This window comes from Rhineura floridana, chromosome 3, assembly GCF_030035675.1.
Source record: "Rhineura floridana isolate rRhiFlo1 chromosome 3, rRhiFlo1.hap2, whole genome shotgun sequence".
In the NCBI taxonomy this organism is placed as follows: Eukaryota; Metazoa; Chordata; class Lepidosauria; order Squamata; family Rhineuridae; genus Rhineura; species Rhineura floridana.
In genome coordinates this window covers 213352128-213377269 of record NC_084482.1, presented here as the reverse complement: position 1 = coordinate 213377269, position 25142 = coordinate 213352128, and the positions used below count along the sequence as shown (strand labels likewise).

General features: G+C 43.5%; 1 long non-coding RNA gene across 1 annotated transcript; it reads left to right on the top strand.

Annotated features, from left to right (window-relative positions):
* The first annotated feature begins 1899 nt into the window (after positions 1-1899).
* Positions 1900-25113, top strand: LOC133382440 (uncharacterized). Its single transcript, XR_009761965.1, has 2 exons — positions 1900-2078; positions 24248-25113. It is a non-coding gene; the product is annotated as an uncharacterized LOC133382440 (long non-coding RNA).
* The last annotated feature ends 29 nt before the right edge of the window (positions 25114-25142 follow it).

Here is a 25142-nt window from a genome sequence, read left to right as displayed (position 1 = left end):
AACTCACTTCTCTTCCTCTGATTTTCTTGCTTCCCTCCACCTACCCTTTGGCCAGTTCCCTCCCCTCCAGCGCCTGCTCTGGAAATCCGCATTCTCCGGAAGCCGATTCAGAAATGACTTTTTGCAGAACCGTTGGCTGTGTGTTCATCAGCTGTGGCTAATAATGTGAATCTCATCTGGTGTTCATTGTAGCTGCAAGAACACGGTGTCTAAATGTCCCTATATTAAATTCAATGGAGCTTACTCCAGGGTTGAATGGGTTTCAGATTGCATCTTGAGGCAGTGTACAAAGCCGTCTGCTTAATATTGGAAGGGGAGGGAGAGATCAAACAGCTCAATTGTGCTAAATATTGAAAAGCCTTTTCTAAGATACGATTAGATGTATTGCCTTCAGAAGTTATGGATGGTCGACTACTTAAAATACCTTATAAAGAACGTGTATGTCTTTGCGGCGAAGATGCAGTGGAGAACAATGTACACATATTTCTCCACTGCCCTCTCTACAAGATTTTAAGACAAGAAATTATTACTCCTTTGTTAGCGATCATTCCTTATAAATCTGAATCTGATCAGATGGAATATCTCCTTGGGGATACGTCCTCTAAAATAACGAACCAAGTAGCAAAATTTAGTGTAGCCGTACAAAACTTACGATCTGATATCATAAAAACCTTTCTCACTGAAAACAAAAAATCATAATCTGATATATTGGTTGATATTTAGTGTTAAATATGGTGATTCCTTAATAAATAATAGAGCTCCACATAATAGGTTATAGTTAATCCTTGGATGTTATGTTATGTTATTTAATGATTAATAAACAAATTAATAAATGGTTATTAATACAGTTACTTAAGGTTTAACTTTGATTTTATAGAAACCAATTAACAAATCAAAGTCTTTTAATGTTTTATACCTTTTTATTCATTAATGTTCAAATTTAAAACTGTGTATTAACTAAAATGCCATATAGCATATTGCTACATGTATGTTTTATTTTACTATGTTTTAAGCTGACCTATTGGTCGAATAAAGAATGAATGAATGAATGAATGAACCATCAACTAAAAAACCAAAAAACCTATATCAGATTAAAACTCAAGGTACCACTGTAGATGTCATTCTAATGGCATCTGCTAAACATTTTGCAGGCACTTCTGACACCTCTCCTCTTGGTCTGCAACACAAAAAGACACATACAAGTTAGTTGAAGGCCCTGGGAAAGATGACAACAATGGAGTAATCAGCTCACTTCTCAAAACTTTCTAGGAAGAGCAGAATAGCATTGCATGGGCTCCTGTTTCAACACTACCATCTCCACATAGGCATACACAATTTTGCACTGGAATTCTTTTAAAATGCCCTTTTACTATGGCTGACGGTAGTATATTCAATCTTGCTCTAGGAAAAGCTCTTCTATATTTAAGAATTATTAGATTTTGTAAATAGGGTGCCAGTGAATTCAGATGACTGAGCAGAAAACTGTTACACTATGGGCAGAATTTTCTTATAGCAGCCAAATTGCTTTGTTGTTCAATGTCATAGAGGCGCAGTTTAATTAGAACTCTTGCTTTGTTAGCCCCTTAGATTGCTGTGGTGATAAACCATACGAGGAGTGCCTTAAGGAGACGCCAAGTATATCTGCACTCTGCAGAAACATGGACCAGGAAAGGGCTGAGTTGGCAAACGCCACACCCTCCACGTGAAACTTTGCGGTCATCCAGCAGTTGTTATGGCTCTGAAGCAGCAAGGACAACATGAATGATGCTCAAAAGTAATTGACGAGAACGCCGCCCAAAATGAAATAGAACACAAAAGGTACTTATCTCTTAGATCAAAATCAAAGGGAATGTTCTTGGAGCCCAATCTATGGGACTCCCAGCGGCCTGGGCTGTGGTTCCAGAGACGCTAATTAGTATGATCTAAGCTGGATGCGTGCAAAGTTTGCACTTTCGGAGGGTGGATCAAGCTGTCGAAGGTCTGAAAGAAAACATATAAAAGTCACTGCCACAGAAGGTCTTCTTAACAGTGTCATTCACCAACTCTTGTCTCCGGAATATCTGCTCTTCCTACTCTAGGTAAGTGTATGTATATATACACATTCCCACCGTGGGAATCTCTTTTGTAGAGAGATGCCTATTATTCTGCTGATTCTTAGAGGACAGGAAGGTCATCTGCAAATGAAATTGAAAATATTTGAAAGATTCACAGGTCAAGGATTCAATGGTTTTGATGTTGTAGTTGCCAGGATACATGAAGGAATAACAAACAAGGTGCTGGTGTTGGTGTGCAAAGCCCTACACAGCTTGGGACCAGGTGACTTGAGACCATTTAGATGAACTGGAATTCTCCCCATTCGCTGACAAAAATCATGGACGAATGCAAACTGATGGTCCGCATGCAAAATACAGAGTTTCTGTTAACATAGGGCGAGTATAACATTGTATGTGCAGTGGTGGTGGTGTGGTTGCTCTTTCAGAAACCTAAGGCAGGACCTTAGACCATGATCTGCATGTAAGGTGGTGGTGGAATTCAGAGGAGTGATGTTCTAGGGTATGGATGCTCAGCCAGCTCACGAAGATGTTCAAACTTGAGCTGAGGCAATCATTCTGAGAAGCCGTTTTCTGGAAACATTCTGAGATTTTTCATATAGAGGGATTGAAAATGCTGTCAGTTTTGGTCCTCTGAGTTTCTCATTTTTCCAACCTTACATTTAGTTCTCAACATTTTTGCAGCAATTTTCTATTTCTTAAAAAAAAAAGTCCTCATGGAAATTCTCCTGTATATTAGTGCAAATTTCTCCTAATGAGCACATTTTAATTTATTTATTTATTTATTTATTTATTATTTGGTTGATATTCCGCCCTTCCTCCCAGCAGGAACTCATATGTAATTTTGACTCATATATTTATTTATTTGCGCACTTTCCCCTAACAGAACCATTTTCAGAGGACCAAAACTTAACACTTATCTGAGCAAAGGAACACTAACACTGGAAAACATGCCAAACGACTGAGCGTCAGAAATGAAAATGTTGTAAACATCCCTTCCCCTCAAAAAAAGTGGGGCATGAGGGCAAAAGGTGGTAGGAGAGTGCGGGGGAGGGCTAAGGCACTGTCTTGTTTTAATAATGTGAAACTCTAGCACACTATACATTCAAAAATGTTGACTTTGATTGAGAATTTCAGTCAGAGCTTGGAAGATTACTTCTAAAAAGTAATAAATTACAGTTACAATTACTTGGCCCCAAAAAGTAGTAATTGCCGTTACAATTACAATTGCTCTGAAAGTAACTGATTACTTTACTTTTTCTCAAAAGTAATCACTACAATTACATTTCAGTTACTTTTTTAAAAAAACTCCTACAAGGTGCTGGCCTTGGCTGCTGCACATCTAAGAAGCCTAAAACAATATTAAAAATAAACACACACACAGGGGGTAGTAGAATTAAAAAAATTATCCATAAGATTAACATAATGGCATAACAGAATCTCACATCCCCCCAAGCAATGGAGATACCCCAACTCTTGAAATCAAATTTTACACTTGAAATGCTTTTATAATATGTTTCTGTTATGTCTCAAAAGAACAAGATGCTCAAAGAGCATGTCAGACAAGGAATGTCTTTTTACAGTCATTACGTTGCCACCAGTACTGAACAGGCGTACTACTGCGGCGCTTGAAGGCATGCCTGTGTTGTGCTGCAAAAAACACCGCAGCACACGTGGAAAGCCATGGAGTGATGACACTTCCCTGCTGGGAGACCTCAGGTACCTCACCAGTTCCTCCTCAGCAGTGTGCACTGCTGACTTCTTGCAGAAAGTTAAAGAAATCATCTTCTAAGTCATCTCCTTCCTGGTCTTTATCTGAAGACTGATCACTGTCCTCATTAAGTACACCCATCTTTATTTCAGCTTTCAGCAAGGCTTCCATTGTGTATCTAAGAAAGAGAGAGGATATGTTAACACATATATGTTAGGAAACCATCATCTGCTCTTCATTTCCTGATGCTTGTCATGTCCCCTGGTTCAGGGTCCAGCCTGAGCCTGTGGATGATGACATGGAAGGTAGGAAGGTGACCAAGTCACCACACTCATGGGGCAGCACAGCAGACCCTTAAGGATTACCTGCAGCAACCCAAGGTTGTGATGAGGAGCCCCAGGAAGAAAAGGACCAGCCCCTGCCTGCCACCTTAAGCCCTCTGATGCCTCCCTTGAGACAACATTTCCCTTGGAGTAATCCACCCAAAGGGCTTCCCTAATGTTTTTACTTGTTGGTATGGGTGGTGGCCTGACACGATTCCAGCCAATCTAGTTTGAAGCGAGGGTGTAGGCAGGCTGCCAGAAGAAGCCTCTTGTCCTCCCAGATAGCTGCAAACCGCTTTCTTAGGGCTTCGCGCACACCTCTCAGCAGCTGAAAACAGTATGTGTACCTCTCAGGTTTGTTTTCCAGTCCTTCTAACTTGTGGTCCAGATTGCAGAGCGTTGGTAGCAAATACCCCATGAACATGCCGTTCTCCCGTTGCAGGATATCTAGGGACTGGGCTAGTGGCTCCATAATCTCTGTGTATTCCTGTACCACTTCAATCTCAGCAGCTGTGATCCTGGACAAGGAGCAGCGGTCCATTATGGCATGCATTTTTAGTGGCACAGTTGACAGGAGCTCATGTAGTTGCTTCAACACATCAAAGGTGGAATTCCACCTGGTCTTATTCGGTACCTTCAGATACACACCACATTGCGCATGGATATACTCAGCAATCTGGGCTGACTGGTTCTGCTTGGACCACAACTTGCTGCACTTTCCCATCAAGGAACGAAACTGTTTCTTGAAAGGACCAAGAAGACTACTTTTGGAGGAGTCAGAAAGCATGGCCTCTATGTCTTGTGTTGCCACAAGGTTGAGGGTGTGGCTAGCACATCTCTGGTGTGGTGGTAAAACAAAATCCTCTCCTGAGTCTGCAGCTTCTTCCTCTGCCTCAGGTCCTGTGTCCAGGATCTCACAGATAGGCACAAACTCCACCTCAGCCTCCTCCTCCTCCTGGTTATCACCATCATCGTCACTGGTGCCTGCAGCTTCCACTGGTTCTTTGGCCATGAAAACTCTGAACGCTTTCACAAAGTTGGAGCCATTGTCTGTAGTAGTGCACATAACTTTGTTGTGGATCCTGTACTGCACATGTACATCATGCAGTGCTTTTGAAAGGACATCGTATGTATGGCGCCCCTTCAGACGCTTACAAGCCAAGGCCCCGACCTCACGTTTCAGGGTAGTTGGGTTGATCCAGTGGGCTGTTACCCCAAAGTAACTCTTCTTGCCATTGGTCCAACAATCTGCAGTGGTTGCTATATATGCCACAGCACCCATTCGGTTTGCAAGAGTTTCTCTCATGTGGCATGCTCTCTTCTCAATTCTGTCTCTCAGAGTCTTGGCACATATGATGGTGAGATCTTTGGGGAGTCCAATGCAAACCAGATTAATGAGTGATGGTTTGTCCACAGTCTGAAGTGGTAATGTCTCCTCTACAATGAAATCAATGATTCTCCTGTCGAGATTGCTCTGGGTGACAGGCTCCCTGCCAGATCCCCACCTCTCAAGGGTTGTCTGCTGCTGCTTCAGCATTTGGGGAGGAGGGGTGTCATGCATTGGTTCAGGAAGGCCACGTCTCCTTGCCTTTATTGCTTCTTCAATTGCTCTCAGCTTCTCAGGGTGTGCCCTCTGAGGAAGAAGAACAAAGCATGAATCCAAGAAAAAATGGAAGAGGAACTTCACAATTTAAACATAAATAGACAATGGACACTCTTTGAGGACCAGCATGACAAAGGCTTACCTCAAAATGTTTCTTCACATTGGATGAGGAGGAAACAGCTGATCTCAGATTTTTGATCCTTGGAAGGCAGTAATTGCATCGTACCACAACATTTTCCCCACTCTGGCTCACAAATGTACAAGCTTTCTCAAAGCCAAACCATGGTACTTGCTGTTCTGCAGATGTGGCTGTGGGCAACTGGCACTGCTTCATGCCCTCCTCCTCCTCATGCACAGGGCCTCCTTTCTGAACCTCACTTTCTAGTTTTGCCTCCTCAGGATCAACAAGCTGTGACTCAAGTAGCCGCACTAACTGACTGCTGCTCTCAGCAGCAAAACCTGCAACAGGCGTCTCTGTAATAAACAAGAGATAATGCTCCTATATGGGTGAACTTCAGCTGTGATGTGCCCCCATCTCTTCCTCATGCTGCAAGATCCCCCAGTCAGAGTGGAAGTAAGCAGGTTGATAGCACAATTAAAAGAGATCCTATTTGCATCAGTTTTGCTCACTGAATAACCCTGCCTGGACCAGTCTAACCTACTATCTCACAGGGTTGTTGTGAGAACAAAATGAGACTAGGGTTCAAATCCCCACATAGCCATGAAGCTCACTGGGTGACCTTGGGCCAGTCACTGCCTCTCAGCCTCATGAAAACCCTATTCATAGGGTCACCATAAGTTGGAATCAACTTGAAGGTGGTACATATATTTTTTATTTTGAATATGATGATTATGATAATAAATATGCAGCATTTCAAATTAATTCTGTATGAGAAGCATTCCATGCCAAGCTTGGAAAACCAAGGATGAGGTATAAAATGTAGACAAAAATACTTTTGACAAAATGCCGTTTATCTTTTATATCTATATCTATAATTAGCAAATACAGCTGAATGATGTATGTAAAGTATTTTTTCTTTCCCTTTTCTTTTTTATTAATATTTTAGTACTACTGCTAAAGTTCTGATGAAAGAATAAAGCATTCATTAGCCAAATTCAAATGACAATGGGGTTTACAGGAGTTGTCTCTCTCTGGGACTGGGAATCTCTCTCTTTCTCACAGAACATGAGTTTGAGAGCTGGGGGACTGAGAGGAGGAGCTGCAAGGACCCTACTTCTCACCTCATCTCTGCCAAGAACAAAAAAATCAGCCTTAAGCCATTTCTTATACGCCTAATGATGTTTTATTATTATTATTATTATTATTATTATTATTACTGAGACAGTTTTTGTCCCACATACAATTCAGTCTTGTGATTAAACAGGACAAAAATACAAATAAAATGAAAGATGGAGTTCAAATAAATATACAATAAAAAGCTAGCCGGCATTTTAAAAGGCAGGAGTGCTCTGTCTGGATAAATACAGCACACATGTATGCATGGGAACAAGGGGGAGAGTTCAAAAAGGGGGGAAGGAAGCGTAGAGCTTGGAAAAGTTACTTTTTTGAACTACAGCTCCCATCAGCCTAATCCAGTGGCCACGTTGCCCAGGGCTGATGGGAGTTGTAGTTCAAAAAAGTAACTTTTCCAAGCTCTAGGCCGAAGTTCCTACTCTGCTCTGAGTAGGCAGAAGGTGCTGCGGGGGGGCACACACACACACACACACACAAATCATTGTCACTCACCTCCACAGCTCTTCACCATTCTGCTGCTGCCTTCTCCTCCATTGTCCTTGCCCTGGCTTTTTCCTCCGGCGTCCATTTTGTCCTCTCAGCCTATTCACCTCTTCCCTCGTGCATCCTAACACAGATCACGAGGGAAGAGAGAGTCTGCGCAGAGGTCCAATCAGTGCGAGGCACATGTCTTGTGTTCACCAATCACAGCCAGGAGCTGACTTCCCCTTGTTCCCGCCCCCAAGTAACGTGCAACCTAACGTGGAAACGTTAGAGTTGCAGCTGAAAAGTAGGGAAATTACTAGTCGTTCCGTTACTTGCCAAATGTAATGGAATTACCCACTCGTTACTTAAAATTGTAACGAATTATAAGTAACTCGTTAAATATAACGAGTTACTTCCAAGCTCTGATTTCAGTTTATATTTTATATTCTTTGTAAAGCATTTAGAGGGATTTCCCTCCTTCATATCATTCAGTACTACTAAATGTCTAGGAGTACACCTCCATCTCTGCACAAGATTTGTGGGAGGTCTCCATTGGATGGGGAAGACTTAAATCCAGTAGCACTTGGTGGGACAGAGTGACGTGCCATTGCTCACTTGGCTTCCTACATGGAGCCACTGCTGCTAACTGAGAGATTCAGACGTGGTGGAAGTTCAGTGATGGCACAGTGCCACTCTCCCTCTCGGTTAAGGATAGCAACAGCCTCCTGGCAACGTCCTGATATCGACATCCACAGTTGGCATTTTAAGGTCTTTCTAGATGAACATTTACTTTTCATGAAACTATATATCTAAAGTGCTTCAGAGTGTCATTCAGCATCTTGAAATGGTACACCAACAATGGCATAACTTCAAGGGAAAGAATGTCACTTTTTCCAATTAAAATACTATAATTTAGGTTGTTAATTACAGCAGACAGGTTGATGCTGTATCCTGTCCCAATCTTGTCATGGGCTGGATTTACAATGTGCTCTTAAAATTATAATGATCCGGATGTTTTCTCAGAGCAGTGCTAACGCAATATATGGAAGTCGGGAAACAGTATAAATGCTCTCACCATTTCAGCTATTTCCACCAGTGTCTTTTGGCTTGCTGCAGTTTTTGGGGCTCATCTTTTCCTGCTGTTGGTAAGTTGTCTTTACATAAATGCTTTGTGAGAAGAGGGTGGGAAGGTACTCTGTGCCTCTGGAGCATATTTGCTTGGGATTTTGGTATTTGAAACTGAATTTGGGAAGAGGCAAATGAGAAAACTAGGGTATTTTGAGATTCGACTCACATATTAGGTGTGACCCACCGAGAAAACGGAAGAACATGCTGATCACTGGAACAGTGTGATGCACTTGATTCAACCTGGGTGTGCGACCTGATCCAGTGGCATCAAGTCCATTATTAGCAATGGGCATCCCTACTTAGATCAAGCTCCATTCAACTCAATGAGGTTTGCTTCTGAGTAGGCATAGGTAGGATTTCACTGCCAGTCTAGGAATATCTGCAAGGGATATGCAACCTTCCCTCATGCAGGCACAAGGCGGTCCAGATTGCATCTTCCAAACAACAAGCAAAGGTAAAAGAGTGTTGTATTAGGAGGTTGTTTCTGCTCTACAAAAAAAAAGGAGTTGCTGGAAGTGGGGCAAGAGCAAATCCTGTTTGGGTTCTTTTGTTTGTATTCCAGAAGGAAGAGAGAGTTAGGGTCCTCCAGGTGGCTAGACTTGCCTACCAACAGTCTGGGGGATCTCAACAGTACACCCGGGACCACCTCCGTCAGCTCAGCTAGGGAGACTGTTGGGCAGCGGGGTGGGCGGTACACCAACAGAATCCCTAGTCTGTCCCGCTAACCCAACACAAGAGTATAACATTTGATGTGCAGTGATGGTGCTGTGATTGCTCTTTCAGAAACCAAGGCAGGATCTTATACTATGATCAGCATATATGTGATGATAGAATTCAGAGGAATGGTGTTCCAGGGTATGGAGTGCTCAGCTAGCTAAGATGTTCAAACTTGAGCTGAGGGGGGGAAAAACCTGAGAAAGTATTTTCTGGAAACATTCTGAGATTTGTCATATATAGGGATTGAAGATTCTGTCAATGATGGTCCTCTGAGTTTCTCATTTTTCTAATCTTACATTTAGTTCACAACAGTTCTGCAGCAATTTTCCATTTTTTTAAGAAAAAATCCTCATGGAAAGACGTCTTGGTCTTTTGCATTCGATGACTCAGGGATATTCCAGGACCTGCAGGTGACGTTCTGTTTAACATAAGAACATAAGAAGAGCCTGCTGGATCAGGCCAGTGGCCCATCTAGTCCAGCACCCTGTTCTCACAGTGGCCAACCAGGTGCCTGGGGAAAGCCCGCAAGCAGGAGCTGAGTGCAAGAACATTCTCCCCTCCTGAGGCTTCCGGCAACTGGTTTTCAGAAGCATGCTGCCTCTGACTAGGGTGGCAGAGCACAGCCATCATGGCTAGTAGCCATTGATAGCCCTGTCCTCCATGAATTTGTCTAATCTTCTTTTAAAGCCATCCAAGCTGGTGGCCATTACTGCATCTTGTGGGAGCAAATTCCATAGTTTAACTATGCGCTGAGTAAAGAAGTACTTCCTTTTGTCTGTCCTGAATCTTCCAACATTCAGCTTCTTTGAATGTCCACGAGTTCTAGTATTATGAGAGAGGGAGAAGAACTTTTCTCTATCCACTTTCTCAATGCCATGCATAATTTTATACACTTCTATCATGTCTCCTCTGACCCGCCTTTTCTCTAAACTAAAAAGCCCCAAATGCTGCAACCTTTCCTCGTAAGGGAGTCGCTCCATCCCCTTGATCATTCTGGTTGCCCTCTTCTGAACCTTTTCCAACTCTATAATATCCTTTTTGAGATGAGGCGACCAGAACTGTACACAGTATTCCAAATGCGGCCGCACCATAGATTTATACAACGGCATTATGATATCGGCTGTTTTATTTTCAATACCTTTCCTAATTATCGCTAGCATGGAATTTGCCTTTTTCACAGCTGCCGCACACTGGGTCGACATTTTCATCGTGCTGTCCACTACAACCCCGAGGTCTCTCTCCTGGTCGGTCACCGCCAGTTCAGATCCCATGAGCGTATATGTGAAATTCAGATTTTTTGCTCCAATATGCATAATTTTACACTTGTTTATATTGAATTGCATTTGCCATTTTTCTGCCCATTCACTCAGTTTGGAGAGATCTTTTTGGAGCTCTTCGCAATCCCTTTTTGTTTTAACAACCCTGAACAATTTAGTGTCGTCAGCAAACTTGGCCACTTCACTGCTCACTCCTAATTCTAGGTCATTAATGAACAAGTTGAAAAGTACAGGTCCCAATACCGATCCTTGAGGGACTCCACTTTCTACAGCCCTCCATTGGGAGAATTGTCCGTTGATTCCTACTCTCTGCTTTCTGCTTCTTAACCAATTCCTTATCCACAAGAGGACCTCTCCTCTTATTCCATGACTGCTAAGCTTCCTCAGAAGCCTTTGGTGAGGTACCTTGTCAAATGCTTTTTGAAAGTCTAAGTACACTATGTCCACTGGATCACCTCTATCTGTATGCTTGTTGACACTCTCAAAGAATTCTAATAGGTTACTGAGACAGGACTTTCCCTTGCAGAAGCCATGCTGGCTCTGCTTCAGCAAGGCTTGTTCTTCTATGTGCTTAGTTAATCTAGCTTTAATTATACTTTCTACCAGTTTTCCAGGGACAGAAGTTAAGCTAACTGGCCTGTAATTTCCGGGATCCCCTCTGGATCCCTTTTTGAAGATTGGCGTTACATTTGCCACTTTCCAGTCCTCAGGCACGGAGGAGGACCCAAGGGACAAGTTACATATTTGAGTTAGCAGATCAGCAATTTCACCTTTGAGTTCTTTGAGAACTCTCGGGTGGATGCCATCTGGGCCCGGTGATTTGTCAGTTTTTATATTGTCCATTAAGCCTAGAACTTCCTCTCTCGTTACCACTATTTGTCTCAGTTCCTCAGAATCCCTTCCTGCAAATGTTAGTTCAGGTTCAGGGATCTGCCCTATATCTTCCACTGTGAAGACAGATGCAAAGAATTCATTTAGCTTCTCTGCAATCTCCTTATCGTTCTTTAGTACACCTTTGACTCCCTTATCATCCAAGGGTCCAATTGTCTCCCTAGATGGTCTCCTGCTTTGAATGTATTTATAGAATTTTTTGTTGTTGGTTTTTATGTTCTTAGCAATGTGCTCCTCAAAATCTTTTTTAGCATCCCTTATTGTCTTCTTGCATTTCTTTTGCCAGAGTTTATGTTCTTTTTTATTTTCTTCATTCGGACAAGACTTCCATTTTCTGAAGGAAGACTTTTTGCCTCTAAGAGCTTCCTTGACTTTGCTCGTTAACCATGCTGGCATCTCCTTGGCCCTGGCGGTACCTTTTCTGATCTGTGGTGTGCACTCCAGTTGAGCTTCTAATATAGTGTTTTTAAACAACTTCCAAGCATTTTCGAGTGATGTGACCCTCTGGACTTTGTTTTTCAGCTTTCTTTTGACCAACCCCCTCATTTTTGTGAAGTTTCCTCTTTTGAAGTCAAATGTGACCGTGTTGGATTTTCTTGGCAATTGGCCAGTTACATGTATGTTTAATTTAATAGCACTGTGGTCACTGCTCCCAATCGGTTCAACAACACTTACATCTCGCACCAGGTCCCGGTCCCACTGAGGATTAAGTCCAGGGTTGCCGTCCCTCTGGTCGGTTCCATGACCAACTGATCTAGGGAATAGTCATTTAGAATATCTAGAAACTTTGCTTCTTTGTCATGACTGGAACACATATGCAGCCAGTCTATGTCCGGGTAGTTGAAGTCACCCATTACTACCACATTTCCTAGTTTGGATGCTTCCTCAATTTCATATCTCATCTCAAGGTCTCCCTGAGCATTTTGATCAGGGGGACGATAGATCGTTCCCAGTATTAAGTCCCTCCTGGGGCACGGTATCACCACCCACAACGATTCTGTGGAGGAGTCTGCCTCTTTTGGGGTTTCGAGCTTGCTGGATTCAATGCCTTCTTTCACGTATAGAGCGACTCCGCCACCAATACGTCCTTCCCTGTCCTTCCGATATAGTTTATATCCAGGGATAACCGTATCCCACTGGTTTTCTCCATTCCACCAGGTCTCGGTTATGCTCACTATATCAATGCTCTTCTCTAAGACCAAGCACTCCAGTTCTCCCATCTTGGTTCGGAGGCTCCTAGCATTAGCGTACAGGCACTTGTAAGCAGTGTCTCTCTTCAAGTGTCTTTGGCACTTGTGGTTAGGCCTGTGGTAATTTTGCTCTTCTGAATTTATATCCTGTGCCCCTGCTCTCACAATGCCTACTTCTAGGCCTACCCCTTTTAAAATTTCATCATTTCTTTGGTCTTTATCCCAGGGGGGAGGTTTATTCCAAACCGGACCTTTCTCAGCTCCTGTCGGGTTTCCCCCCTCAGTTAGTTTAAAAGCTGCTCTGCTACCTTTTAATTTTAAGTGCCAGCAGTTTGGTTCCATTCTGGTTCAAGTGGAGCCCGTCCCTTTTGTACAGGCCCGGCTTGTCCCAAAATGTTCCCCAGTGCCTAACAAATCCGAACCCTTCCACCCGACACCATCGTCTCATCCACGCATTGAGACTGCGAAGCTGGGCCTGTCTGGCTGGTCCTGTGCGTGGAACTGGTAGCATTTCAGAGAAAGCCACCTTGGAGGTCCTGGCTTTCAGCATCCTACCTAGCAACCTAAATTTTGCTTCCAGGACCTCACGGCTGCATTTCCCCATGTCGTTGGTGCCAACGTGCACCACGACCACTGACTCCTTCCCAGCACTGTGTACCAAACTATCTAAACGACGGGCGATATCCGCAACCTTCGCACCAGGCAGGCAAAACACCTTGCGGTCTACACGCCCATCACACACCCCACTGTCTATGTTCCTAATGGTCAAATCACCCACTACAAGGATCCCTCCACCCCCTGGAGATATATCCTCGGCACAAGAGGATAGCTGCTCATCCCCCAAGGAATGGGTCCCTTCTAAGGGATCGTTTCCCTCTTCCTCAGCTGGATGCTCTCCTTCCCCGAGACCATCGTTGTCCATGATAGCAGGAGAGCTATCATCGTTGGAGTGGGACACAGCTATAACGTCCCTGAAGGCCTCCTCCACACACCTCTCTGCCTCTCTCAGCTTTTCCAGGTCCGCCACCTTGGCCTCAAGGAAATGAAGTCGTTCCCGGAGAGCCAGGAGCTCATTGCACCGAGAGCACACCCACGACTTCTGTCCAACAGGCAGATAGTCGTACATGCTGCAGGCGGTGCAAAACACTGGAAAGCCCCCACACCCCTGTTGGCTTCTTACCTGCATAGTTTTGTTTAAGGTTTATTACGTCAATGGGTTGGAGACTGCGGTTTAGTTGAGGTCAGGGAACAGACGGGCACAGTGGGGGGCCCTGGTCTCCTCGCCCTGCTGCCGAACTCGCTCTGCTGCTTAACTCGCCTTGACGCTTTGTCAGCTGGGGCCTTGATGCTTTAGCAAGGACTGAGCTGACTCTCTCCCTGTATGTGTCGGTGGAGTTTCCTTTTCCCCCTTCTCTCCGACTGGAATTTAGCCTTGTTTACAGTGTCTCCTGAAGCTTTCCTGCTAGGGTGGTGTTGAAAACTAGCTTTCTATAGGCTTCCTTCTCCTAGGATCTGTCTCCTAAGATATAGGTTCTTTCAGGATTTGGCTCCTAGCTCAGGGTGACCTTGGGCTGCCCTTATTACTTATTGCTCTGAGCTGTTTTACTTCAATTAAATAATGGAATAAATGGGAGCTACTTACCCTCTTTTCGCTCTGCTGCTTAACTCGCCTTGATGCTTTGTCAGCTGGGGCCTTGATGCTTCATCAGCTGGGGCTCCCTCTAGCTCGTGGAGCAGGCTCCCTCGCTAGGGTGCTCTGACTTTATATGTGTGGCTGGTTCCTCCCAGCTACTGCTGCCAGCCAATGATGTGTTACTTGAGGCTGATGGCTCAACTATCAGCTGGGGCTTACCTCTTTAGGATTATCTCAGACTTCCTTCCTTTGAAGGCAGGAAGGCAGGCTTCCTTCCTGAGCAAGGGGCAGGGCTGTTTAAGCTTTTGGTTGCTTTTAATCTAAGCAAGGGGCTGCACCTTCCAGGCAAGTCTTTTTTGTTTGTTGTTTTCCCACCTAGAACAGCCTGACCTTTATTTAACCTAGGGAAACAGAGCTTGTGGTTGTGTTTCAGGAAGGCTGAAGCTGCCCTTTTTAGCAAGGACTGAGCTGACTCTCTCCCTGTATGTGTCGGTGGAGTTTCCTTTTCCCCCTTCTCTCCGACTGGAATTTAGCCTTGTTTACAGTGTCCCCTGAAGCTTTCCTGCTAGGGTGGTGTTGAAAACTAGCTTTCTATAGGCTTCCTTCTCCTAGGATCTGTCTCCTAAGATATAGGTTCTTTTAGGATTTGGCTCCTAGCTCAGGGTGACCTTGGGCTTGATGTAACATGTTCTGCTTGTCCTATTGCTTTTGAAGGTAGCTGTCTCCCTGAGGGACATACAGGTGATACAGCGTTTGCAGTGACAAGGAAGAAACCCAGGATTGCTGAGAGGTGGCTTCGTATATATAGATGTGTGTCGTTCCCACTGAACTCTGTGGGAATCACTTTTGAAGAGACATGCATATTATTCTGCTGACTCTTAGAGGACAGGAAGGTCATGTGCAAATGAAATTGAAAATATTTCAAACCCAGTTCAAAGATTCATGGGTCAAGGGTTCAATGGTTTTGATGCTGTAGTTGCCAGGATACATGAAGAAATTAAAAGCAAGGTGCTGGTTTCAGTGTACGGAGCCCTACACAACTTGGGACAAGGTTACTTGAAAGGTCATCTTACCCCTTACATATCCTGTTGATCACTGCGCTCTGCAGGTGAGGGCCTCCTGCAGACACCAAGTTATCCAAAGGTCCACTCTGCACAATATAGGAAGTGGACCTTGAGTGTAGTGGCACCGACGCTTTGGAATTCCCTCCCCTTAAATATTATACAGACTCCATCTCTGTTGTCTTTTCAGTGCCTACTGAAGATCTTCCTCTTTCAACAAGCCTTTTAAGTAGAGACCTTATCCCAGTCTGTGTCTGTGTTGGAAATGCTTTTAAAATTGTTTTTATAGATAGTTACTTCTTTTTTAAAATATATTTTAATATGATTTTATTATATATTGTTTTTGAGATGTTTTCAGTGTTTTTTGTGTGTGTTCTGTCTATTGTTTGCTTTCCTCGGCTCTCTCTGGAAGGCAGAGGTAGAAAATTTAACAATAATAATTTCTTGAGAAATAATGAACAGGTTTGATGAACCCTTTGGAATAGGATGGTGGTGACTTTCAAATATGCAGGTTATTGAAACTAGAGGATAATTTCAGCTGTTCTGCATTTGAGACCATTGAAGATGAACTGGAATTTTCCACATTTGGTGACAAGAACCATTGACAAATGCATACAGAATGTTTGTATGCAAAATACTGAGTTTGTGTTAATATTGGGTGAGTATAACTATTTATGTGCAGTGATGGTGCTGAGATTGCTCTTTCAGAAACTCAAGGCAGGATGTTATACTATGATCCCTTCATGGAATCCATCCATCTCTTGTTTGGCCTTCCTCTTTCTACTCCCTTCTGTTTTTCCCACCATTACTGTCTTTCCTAGTGAATCACGTCTTCTCATTATGTGTCCAAAGTATGATAACCTCAGTTGCATCATTTTAGCTTCTAGTGATAGCACAGGTTTAATTTGTTCTAACACCCAATTCTTTATCTTTTTTGCAGTCCATAATATGCACAAAGCTCTCCTCCAACACCACATTTCAAATGGGTTGAATTTTTTCTTATCTGCTTTTTTCACAGTCCAACTCTCACATCCATACATAAAAATTGGGAATGACATGGTCTAAATAATCCTGACTTGTTCAGTGATACATCTTTGCATATCAGGACCTTTTCTAGTTCTCTCATAGCAGCCCTCCCCAGTCCTAGCTTAATCCTGATTTCTGATAGAAATTTCTCATTACATAGGTAGTCCATATTTTTTCTGTACATCAGAATCCATGTTCTTAATAATATATTCCCGTGGTCATATATGAGACTATAAATCCTATGTTCCCATGGTCATTCTTGTGTCTCCTTTCAATTATTTCAAGCAACACCTTTCCAATATTGTTATATTGTGGTGTTTTTCTGAAAAAAACCCTCAAATAAATAATTTTAAGATGCTTCCCCTCCAAAAATAATTTCTGTACTTTCCCATTTATTTTTATAGAAAGTTGAATTGTGCATCGGTGTCCTATTCCAGATTTCACACCCTAATTCCCTTCTATTCTGGTGTGTCAATGCACAATTAAAAACAAATTTTCACATGGGAGTCTGATTAGATGTCAGCATTAACCTTCCTAACCAATTTCTTTAGCTGTTACAAATGAACTCACACCCAAGTAAGTTGATTCAGTCTCACACCAGCCCTTCTAAGATGTCCACCACTTGAATGTCACCAATTCTCTGAAGACTTTCTTCAGTAGCTAACACTCTCTCCTTTCATGCTGATTAGCTCCTACAGCGTTTGTTGATGTGGGAGAAGGCATGAACAAGGATCTCATTCTCAACCCAGCAGCAAAAAAGGGGCAGAGGGAGGGGTGTGGCTGTGACTATCATGCAGGGACCCGGCCGTTCCGAATTTGCCACTACACTACTGGATGAGTGGATTAACAAGCCATGACATGATTCTCACTTGTGGTTAGGGTTGCATCCCAGGGTCAAGGGTAGCTCATGTGAATGGTCTTCCACCATTATAAATTTTTGCAAAGATATGCAAGCAAGTCAGTCCTTGCCTGGAAACTGGAAGCATCATCACTTTTGCAGGCCTGAAGAATATTCAGAGCTCTATGAAGGGATGACAAGGGGACATTCTCTGCATTTTGGTAACATATCAGTGTTTTACTTCTGTTTGTATGATATTCTAAACTGTTTTTAGAGCTTCTGTTTGCCACTTTCTGACCAGAGTGGATTAAGCACGACAAATTTCAACTAGATCCATGGTTTTCATGGAAGGAATATTTATTCATGTATTTATTTATTTTTTTAAAAAAAGAGGAAAAGTTTCTAGCAGTTCCTCCAGGAGAGGGTGAAAAGTGCAGACATGGTCGTCTCTCAGAGATTCTGGAGACAAGAGTTGGTGAATAACAGTGTTAAGAAGATCTTCTGGGGCAGAGATTTTGATATGTTTTCTTTCAGACCTTCGGCAGCTTGATCCACCCTCCCAAAGAGCAAACTTTGCATGCATCCAGCTTAGTTCATACTAATTAGCATCTCTGCAATCACAGCCCAGGTCGCTGGGAGTCCCATAGATTGGGTTCCAAGAACATTCCCTTTCATTTTGATCTAAGAGATAAGTACCTTTTGTGTTCTATTTCATTTTGGGAGTCTCGGCGTTCTCATCAATGACTTTTGAGCATCATTCATGTTGTCCTTGCTGCTTCAGAGCCATAACAACTGCTGGATGACTGCAAAGTTTCACGTGGAGGGTGTGGTGTTTGCCAACTCAGCCTTGTCCGGGTCCATGTCTCTGCAGAGTGCAGACATACTTGGCATCTCCTTAAGGCTTTGCTCTTATGGTTTAACACCGCAGCAATCTTAGGGGCTAACAAAGCAAGAGTTCTCATAAAAGAGCACCTCTATGACATTGAACAACAAAGCAATTTGGCTGCTATAAGAAATTTCTGCCCATAGTGTAACAGTTTTCCGCTTAGTCATCTGAATTCACTGGGACCGTATTTACAAAATTAATGAATGAATTAAATGTAAAAGAGCTTTTCCTAGAGCAAGATTGAACAGATTATCATCAGTCATATTAAAAGGGCGTTGTAGAAGAATTCCACTGTAAAATGGTGTATGCCCATGTAGAGTTGGTAGTGTTGGAACAGTAGCCCATGTAATGGTATTCTGTCCTTTCCTTAGAGATTTGAGAAGTGAGCTGATTACTCCACTGTTGTTATTGTTACTTTTGATAGCCTAACTCCATTTTGGTTCAAGTGGAACCCAGGAGGTTCAAGGTCGGGAACTATAACTCCCACCCCCACTCTCTCTCTCTCTCTCTCACACACACACACACAGAATGGTATGGGTGGTTATGTGTTCCAGAGGTGTTGTGCAAAGAACAACAAGGGAGCGTTAAGAAACAAAAATTAACTAAGAGCGACTGGATAAATGTTCTCCTTGGCAGAGTTCCCTCCAGCACAGTAGAATAGTCCTATTGTCCAAAGAAAGTAGCCTAAGTTTTTCAGGGTCAGCAAGAGACATACACACACACACACACACACACACCACAAACTCACCAGATGCTCAGACCCCTCCATGGCAGGAGGGGAAGAGAGAAAAAGTATTTTTAAGACGGAGGCTTGAATCTAGGAAAAGAAGCTGAGAAGGAGAGGAGAAGGGGGGGCAATGGTGGTCTGCGCTCCGACACGTATAGCCACACTCTAAAACAACACTCTCAAGGCAGGACTGCAGGGAGAGATCCGAGGAGAGAGTCAGGGTCTCGGTGCAAACCTTGAGAATAAGAGATTTTTTCATGGTTTTGGTTCAGAGGTCTTATACCTCTCTCCAGCTGCATTCATCTGCCCATTCCGGGTCTAGGATAGGTCTTCTCTCCCAGGGCGGGTTCTAAAGAGCGGCCAGGTTGGGCACTGGCCCGAGGGCCCTGGATCTACAGGAGCCCCTGAGCAGTCCTTGAGGGGCTCTCTGCTCCCCTTCCGCGATCCACGCCCCCCTATGCCCCCCCTTACCTGTCAGCCGGCTTTTTAGCATTGCCCTTAATGAAGATGGTGGCCACAGCTTCCCTAAGGTACTGAAGCCGCTGCCGCCTTCTTAATCGATGGGAGAGATCTGTGCGCATAGCACGCATGTGTGCCGTCAACAAAGATGGTGGTGGAGGCTTCATTCCCCGTAGGGAAACCAGGGCCGCCATCTTCATTAAGGGCAATGGTAAAGACTAGACAGGTAGGGGGCACAGGGTGTGTGTGCGTGCGCACACCCACCCACCCACCGGTGCTCACGACAAGCTGATGCACAAGGGCCCCCGCATGCCTGGAGCCGGCCCTGATCTCTCCTACCTGTCACTCTTTATAGTAATAGGGTTCTTTGATCTGTTTAGTTTAAAGTTATGAATGGGTTAGGATATTAATGATTAATGCTGCCACTCACAAAAGTAACTTTGTAATGCTATCCTTCTCTTTTTCTCAATAAAAGAAAGCTTTGCTTTACTCTGGTGTGGACCTGCATTTGGGGGTTATATATGCACCATTCAGTCACTTTTCAGGGCAACCTGCTTGTTTTTATCCCTAGCAAAAGATCCCCCTCCTCTCAAGGAGGTGTGTTTCATGGGCCATGTGGGTGGCACGTTCACACACTCAGGCTCCCAAGAGCACGTGCCGTAACATTATCCTTCCCAGGGCCTTCAACTAACTTTGATGTGGTTTTACTTGTGCAGACCAAGACCAGAAGGTGCCGGAAATATCTGCAAGATTTTTAGCAGATGCCGTTAGAACAAGATCTTCAATGGTACCTTGATTTTCAATCTGATCTAGGTTGTTTTGTTGTTGTTGTTGTTGATGATGATGGTTTTATTTGTCCATTTCTCTTACAATGATGGATTTTGGATATATCAATCTCACCTGTTGGTATTCACCAGTTCCCTCCGGTATTGGAAGGAAGGTGGGGACATACAGGAGATTATTGAAGAAGTCATGCTAGATGCATGATGGCACAGGGTTCCTGTAACTTGCCAATTAGCGTAAGGGGGAAAAGGGGGGAAATTGGAAGCCTTCTCTTCCTTAGTTTTTAGAGTCCTTGTGATCCAAAATGTTTCGAGCAGAGACAAAGGGAAGGGAAAGTGAACAGGACTAGGGACAGAGCTTGGAAAAGTTACTTTTTTGAACTACAACTCCCATCAGCCCCGGCCAGCAACTTTTCCAAGCTCTGACTAGGAATGGCTGAGAAACTCAACTCAATTCACCTTTAATGCTGAATTTATCAAATTCACATTTTCCAAAATGATATGAGAACTGAAACACGGCCATATTTCAAAATCCCCACTTCTCTGTGTTCTTTTCTATGCAGTCTAACCAACCAGTGTTTTACGAATACCAATTATGTGAAGGGAAACTGTCATCAAAATGAATACATGCAAGAAAATAACATGCAAATATGCATTGTGCGAAGGGAATCTCTTGCAAAATTGTGTACATTAGTGTCAACTGGAGAAATTCACAGGAAAATGTTTGGGAATTTTTGTTACTGTTGAAACCTGGAGAAGTGAATTTAAGACTGGAAAAATGAGAAATGGAGGGAAACATAACTGACAGATTTTTGCATCTCTCTGTACGACACAGTACTACTAAATTTCCAGGAGTACACCTCCATCTCTGCAAAGATTTGTGGGAGGTCTCCATTGGATGGGGAAGACTTAACTCCAGTAGCACTTGGTGGGACAGAGTGACGTGCCATTGCTCACTTGGCTTCCTACATGGAGCCACTGCTGCTAACTGAGAGATTCAGATGTGGTGGAAGTTCAGTGATGGCACAGTGCCACTCTCCCTCTCGGTTAAGGATAGCAACAGCCTCCTGGCAACGTCCTGATATCGACATCCTGAGTTGGCATTTTAAGGACTTCCTACAGGCACATTTATTTTTAATGAAACTATATAGCTAAAGTGTTTTGGAGTGTCATTCAGCATCTTGAAATGGTACACCAGCAATGGGATATAATCAAAGAAAAGAATGTCACATTTTCCTATTAAAATACTATCAATTAGGTTGTTAATTACAGCAGACAGGTTGATGCTGTATCCTGTCCCAATCTTGTCTTGGGCTGGATTTCCAGTGTGCTCTTAAGATTTTAATACCTTAATGATCCAAATGTTTTCTAAGAACAGTGCTGATGTAATATATGGAAGTCGGGAAATAGTATAAATGCTCTCACCATTTCAGTTATTTCCACCAGTGTCTTTTGGCGTCCCATGATTTTTGGGGCTCACCTTTTCCTGCTGTTGGTAAATTGTCTTTCATAAATCCTTTCTGAGAAAAGGATGTGAAGGCACTCTGTGCCTCTACATCATATTTGTTTGGAATATTAGATTGGGAAATTGAATTTGGGAAGAGGCAAATGAGAAAACTAGGGTATTTTGAGATTCGACTGACAGACTTGGTGTGGCTCACCGTAAAAATGGAAGAACATGATGATCACTGGAACAGTGTGATATGTTTCATTCTACCTGGGTGTGTGACCTGATCCAGTGGCATCAAATCCGTTGTTAGCAATGGGCATCCCTACCTAGAGCAAGCTCCATTCAGCTCAATGAGGTTTGCTTCTGAGTAGGCATAGGTAGGATTTCACTGTCAATCTAGGAATATCTGCAAGCGATATGGAAGCTTCCTTTATGTGGGCACAGAGCGCTCCAGTTTGCATCTTCCAAACAACAAGCAAAGGAAAATCTTTGATGGTAAAAGAGTGGTGTATTAGGAGGCTGTTTCTGCTCTACAAAATAAAGGAGTTGCTGGATGTGGGGCAAGAGCAACTCCTGTTTGGGTTCTTTTGTTTGTATTCTAGAAGGGAGAGAGAGTTAGGGTCCTGCAGCTGACTAGGTTTGCCTACCTTTACCTGTGCTCTTCTCTACCGAACTTCCTTCCATTCTAAACTGATATACTCAGGGAAGCTGACCTGCCCCTCCTTCCTTTGTCTTCTTCTTCTTCTTCTGTTCGAGGAGAGAGGAGACAACTTTGACTTTGCTCTCTCTCCTGAGCCATGAGGGCAATACCCAAGTCTGGGCATTGCACCTCCAATTTAGTTAGTTAGTTAGAACTAGGTATACTTTTCCTATCTACTATGCATTTCTATAACGTAGCTTTTTCAATGTGCTAAGTCATATCTCAGTGGTCGAAATGCAGGGTAAAAGCCTGCTATTTACATAAAAACACATACTGGCACACACGCAGCTCAGACCACTGAGGATCACTGCATATATATATTTATATATATATACATATTTCCATCACGGAGTCAACCAAAAATACAGGAGGCATTTTGAAAGGAACCCATCACGGAGAGGCAGCCCTAATCTCTCTGTAAAAGCAAGACATGCTTTGAGACCCCTGCCTTCCTGCCCTTTAGGGATTAGCATTTGCTGACACAATTTAGCCATTTGATATCTCCCTCACCTTCCAATATTAAGCAGGAGGCTTTTTACACTGCCTCAAGATGCAATCTGAAACCCATTCAACCATGCAGTAAGCCCCATTGAATTTAATGTAGGGAAACTTAGTCACCGTGTTCTTGCAGCTACAATGAACACCTGATGGGATTCACATTATTAGCCACAGGTGATGAACACACAGCCAATGGTTCTGCAAAAAGTCATTTCTGACTCGGATTCCAGAGAATGGGGGTTTCCAGAGCAGGCGCTGGAGGGGAGGGAACTGGCCAAAGGGTAGGTGGAGGGAAGCAAGAAAATCAGAGGAAGAGAAGTGAGTTTGCAGGCATGCCCTAGATGAATGGAAAGAGGAGCAGTAGAAATCACCATTGGAGCATGTGTGTTGTGAGGCAGGTATGTGCTGCACCCCCTCCCCTTGCCATAGGACATGAAAATGAAAATGTAAGCATATGATTGTTGCAGGAACAGTGTGATGGATTTGTTTTATCCTTAGTTTATGACCTAATCCAGGGGCAAGAAATTCATGATGACAGGTGGGCATCAGTTCTGTGCACTGCATGCTCTGCAAGAGGAATGGGGTGATTCAAGTGAGGCTTTCACATGTCCGAGTTGGACTGAACCTTTAACAGCGCATCTCCAGCTGGACTCAGATGCCCCCACATTTAAAATGGGAGGTACTGTGTTTCTACCCCCCCCACCCACTTTCCCTTACACAGGTCAGTTGGGGGAGCGATCTCTGCCAGCATGACGAGGATGTCTTCTCACAAGTCCATGCTGGAGAGCAGACTCCACCCGTCAACATTGGAGGTGTGTGAAAGGTGACGTCTTTTGGTGACCTTTGCCAACCGCAACCTTCACCACCCCTACTTACTCCCTTTGAATACTGTTGTACAGACTTGAAAAGTATTACATTTTCCATCCAGGAGAACCCCTGTGGGTCTCAATCTGAAATGTCACCAGTTTCCACTCCTGTGATACTTCACACCACACCCTTGCACAGGAAGGAAAAGAGAGGCTCCAACGCTTTACCAATATACCTCCTTGCTCTCCACCACACCGCACCCCCATCCAGTGAATGCCAAAGAGCTCCCTCCTCCAGTGCAATCTTGCCTTGCCCTTGCTGCTGTCTGTTCAGCATAACATAGGAAGCAGACATTTAGTGTGGTGGCACCGACCCTTTGGGATTCCCTTCCCTTAAATATTAGACAGACGCAGTCTCTGTTATATTTTCGGCACCTACTGAAGACCTTCCACTTTCAACAAGCCTTTTACATAGATGCCTTCCTAGTCTGAGTCTGTCTTGGAATTGCTTTTCAAAATATTTTTAAAGCTGGGTATCTTCTTAAAATAAGATTGGATTTGATTAGTTTTTAAAGCTGTTTCAATGTGTTTTTTAAGATGTTTTGTTTTCATATGTTTTAGGGTGCTTTTCGTGTTTTTGTTACTGCCCTGGGCTCCTTCTCGGAGGAAGATCAGGTTATAAATTGAATAATAATGATGAAAATCAAACAAGTATTAAAGTGCACGTCAACATTCACAAGCTTAAATGATTCCACTCCCTTTTCCCCCAGATTTTTTCTCGACTGGAAAGTCATCTATCAACATCAGAGTGATGGAAGTGATCCCATCAGGGAGAATATATGTGCCCTTAAAATTTACAATTCATGAGGATTATCGCTATCCCACTGGACCATACCTGAATCCTCTCCTGTCTGGTCGAGTCCCCATAACAATTTTGGAAGTTGGCACATCCCCATTTCTCCTGAGCAACAAACCGGAGCAGAGATATGGAGGGTCCTCAGGTTTTAGCTTTCCTCAACTTTGGTCTGAAATTCATTTGCCACCACTGATGCAACCATGCTCATTTCTTTACAATCCCGGAACAAGATCACCCCTTCATTGAATGGGAACATGATCATCACAGGAATGGAACAGAACGGTACCCGAATTGCACAAAATAGATTCACAGGTGATGATTGTATGGGTTTTGGTGCCAGAAATGTTGAGCCTCTCCATCCAGATAAACAAGAGCAGACTGGATCATCACATCTGTCACTCATACCTACACCTGCCTGCTCAAAGCACCTCTCAGGTTTCCCTCCAACTCTCTTAGATATGGAGTTTTTTGCTTCCTTTCTTTCAAGCCAACCTGAAGGCATTCTGACCAAAATTCAAGGGATCCCAAATTCACTGCTCATTCTTTGATGTATCTCTGAATATTCCTCAGGTCTGCAAGATTTATGATGCTTCCATTTTCCTGAGAAGCTGTCATTCTCTGTGTACTTATGCCTTGTCTCATTTTACTCCTCATTCATCTGTCATTTCACTCTTCTGCACAAAATGTATTGTTCACCTTTCTGAAGCTGCTCAACATGGAAAGGCTTCCCTGCACTCCTCTTTCCCCTACAATAAACCTCATCTATCTGCATCAAAACGATCTGTTGTGGTCCTCTTATGTTTTACTCC